Raw genomic sequence first — 3,883 nt, 5'->3', positions numbered from 1 at the left:
CTCTCTCTCTCTCTCCCTCCCCCTTCCCCTCCCCCTTTTCTTTTCTTTTCTTTTCTTTTCTTTTCTTTTCTTTTCTTTTCTTTTCTTTTCTTTTCTTTTCTTTTCTGTTCTGTTCTGTTCTGTTCTGTTCTGTTCTTTATTAGATATTTTCTTTATATACATTTCAAATGCTATCCCGAAAGTTCCCTATACCCTCCTTCCCGCCCTGCTCCCCAACCCACCCACGAATTCCACTTCTTGGCCCTGGCATTCCCCTGTACTGGGGCATATAAAGTTTGCAATAACAAAGGGCCTCTCTTCCCAGTGATGAATCCATCCTCCTTGCATTTCAAGCTTTATATAATCAGAAAATTGTATGGCCTAGACACATTTCCAATAGCTTGCGATTATCTGGAAGAACCCAGACCTGGAGATGCTTCTAGAGGATGCTTTGTTTCTCAGCTCACTGCATGTACTCCTGGTTTTGTTTAGAACATTCACCCATGTAACCACCTGGTTAATGTTTACTTACTTTCAATAATCCCCTCTCTATTTCTGCATTTCCTCTGGGGAAATTTCTTAAATACTTTCAGCTCTTCTCTTGTATTATCTTCATGATCGAGCTATCCAGTTCTTCATACTATCACCTCCCTTGTAATCCCTGTTTCTCTGTTTACTGGCTGGCTCTCATAGGGAGTAATAACAGGACAGAGAGAAAGTAGAGAGGCAACTTAGCTTTATTTTGTTTGTCAATTGTAGTTTCTGATGTCCTATAGCCACTCAGAAACATTGGTGATTTAAACTGTATTTTTGGAATACTGATTTGAGACTGCAGTGGTGAAAATGTAACACAGGTGGACATGTCTAGCTTCTTGGTCTCTATTTTTACATGATGTAGATGACTTAAAAAAATCTATTGATTATATCATTGTGGAATTATCTCACAGTAATACTAAACTGTTCTAACATGTTCTCTCTATCTTCTGTCTCTATACTTCTGTGTTAGTATATATGTGCCTCCATTTTATTTCATATATTCTTATACACACATATATTCATTTGAACACACACAAGTATGTATACATATATACAAAAACATAAGTAGCAAACATAAGCAGAACTGGACAGATGTGTATGGCCCATAGGCATGTTTCCTGTATTCAAATATAAGACCCATCAATTTCGAATTAGGGAAGAGGATAAGTAGAAAATATACTGTTTAGCACCACCAATTATTAGCCAACATATTTGCATCAATTATTATCTGTGGATTCAAATTTTCACCATATTTGTGAAATCATTGGTTTATTCTTTATATAATTTCTAATTAAAAGTTTTATTGTCAACCAGGTAATGAGTATTTGTCCCCTTTAGATTTGTGTGCCTTCCACCTTATATATCCTATTACTCTTTCCCCCTTTTCCATGATGAAATTAATAAGAAACTGCAAAGCAGTAAGTTCTCTTTTAAGTTTAAGAGTCCCTGAGATGATGGTTCCCTGTTTTTGACAACAGATATTGTAGAAACAGTTCTCACAATTGCTTCATTTTGTTATTTTGTATTCAGTTCTAATTTGTTATTTGGTTTCATAGGCAATATAATCATTAGAAGAGTAAAGAAATGGTAACATGCAGAAATCAATGTCATTCCCGGGTGACTTATTAACTACTGTTTCTCTCATTACTGTAAGAAAGTTGATGTGGTTCCAAAACATAAGTCCCATGATAGACTAATTCTTGGCAGCCAATACCTGGTCTCTGAAGTTTCCCTTGGTCACTGTCCAAGCACAATTAGCGCTTGTAATTAGTTGCTTTTACTGTGCCACAGTTATGTAATACTCTTTACACAGGGGAAGGTCATGCAATGACAGAAACTTTGGATGCTGTACCGACTCCCTGAGGATGCCTGTGGCCTCCGGTCACAAGATCAAAGTTTCTCCTGTTTATTGTGTTCCACTGTCTACAGAGAGTGGGCTGATGGGATTTGTCTTTAGCAATGGTAGTTGAATCTTGGCTTCCAGACAAGGAAGATTATGAGTTGGATTTATGTATTTCCAGCTTTCTAGCAAGCATTACATTTTGTTTTATTTTTTTTATTTTATTGAGATTGCAAAAACTAAAATACAGAAAAGACAATGGAAAAAATGATCTTATACAAAGTGAGCATTCTTGTAATCACTGTCCAAGTTTATAAATAGAATTTTCCAGCCACCCCAGAAATTCTTAAGTGGCTCTGCTTAATCTTACCCACTACAAATATTCATCTTTGTATTTACAGGCTGTCATAGCTCTCTACCCTCACCAGAGAAGCTTCTTTTAGCTACATGCAATGGTTAATACAGAGACTCACAGCTGGTCAAAGTGTAGAATGTGGAGCCCTCAGCCCTAAATAGACATCTCTATCACCACATCTCCAGCCACAGCTCAGGGCACATTGTGAAAGGAGTAACAGAAAGATAGTAATAAGCATAGGTTGGGGAAGAATGCTACGAATCAGAGTTTTCTGGACATGACAGGACCATGCCACTCATGAACCCAGAGCTTCTCTGACTACTTGCATAAATCCTCCATGATGGAAATGAAGCTAGTCACATTCCAGCACTGATTGGAAAGTGGTACATGAGGTCTCATACCTAACTTAGGGGCTAATGGTAGTTGATGGCCACTGGGAGAGGGGGAGTCAGTTTTCTTCATGGATGTGGACCTGTTAGATTGTCTGTGTTCTAGTGCATAGCCCATATACATGTGCAGACAGGCAACAATAACTTGGCTCAGGGGCTGGAAAAAAGGTATGGGGTTTGGAGTGGAACATGCATGTTGTGGGGAGGGCAAAAAAGAGTTGCAGGGGGAGGGCTGGGAGTGTGTATGTGTGTGATGATTGTATTCATCAATGAACTTATCAAAGAATAAAGAAACATACTTTAAAAAGTAGAAGTGATCTGGGTTATATTAATCATGGGGGAAATGCAAATTAGGCTAATAATCACTAGCAACAAATGGAAGAATAAATAATCACAAATGACATCTTTGCACTTTACAGTTTTATTGTGCAAGTATGCATTACAAAATACTATAATTTTTCCCTAATTTTTCATTTTTTCAGTAAAATTTTAAATTTAGAACTTCATGTAATATAGAGTTCCTTCCAAAATAATTCTTCACTTTATTTGTTGAAAGCTTTTTTTTGTCATTTGATTGGCAATTTGAATTTTTTCCAGTTATAAATTCAGTTCAGTTAATGTTACATTTCTAATTGCTTTTGCATTTTATTAAATATAAAGCAGATACAGAAGTTTGCCTAGGCACATGTTAGATTCTATTTTTGGTAACATAGTGGTGTTGTGTTCATGAATTAGGAAGCATACATATGTGTTTTCATTTACTAGCAGCTATTAACCTTTATTAACAAATGTGCATATACACATGTAGTTATGTATACACACATATATTCCTACATTCTAGAATATATCCCTTTATACATATACATATTTATATATGCAAAATAAGATAAGGGAGAGAAACATATTACACTTCTGGCCTCCCCTTGCTTCATAATTTTTTCTGTGTTTTTTTTCATAATAACCTTCCAAGTCATAACTGTGAAATAATGAAAATGTTCAATGTGGAAAGTCCCTCATAGAAGAGGCTACATAAATCAGCATAGTATTTTTAAAAGATAGCTGTATTTTTTTTAAAGAGAAATAAATTTAAAATATAGTAGTTTAAGATTGAAAATGAAATTTTTTCTTTTTCTTTTTTTATTGGGTATTTATTTCATTTACATTTCCAATGCTATCCCAAAAGTCCCCCCCACGCTCCCCCACCCACTCCCACTTCTTGCCCCTGGCGTTCCCCTGTACTGAGGCATATAAAGTTTGCACGACCAATGGGCCTCTCTTTCCACT

Source organism: Mus caroli, chromosome 2 (genome assembly GCF_900094665.2).
Source record: "Mus caroli chromosome 2, CAROLI_EIJ_v1.1, whole genome shotgun sequence".
Classification (NCBI taxonomy): Eukaryota; Metazoa; Chordata; class Mammalia; order Rodentia; family Muridae; genus Mus; species Mus caroli.
The sequence above is the reverse complement of the archived record's forward strand: the minus strand, read 5'-3'. Positions refer to the sequence as shown.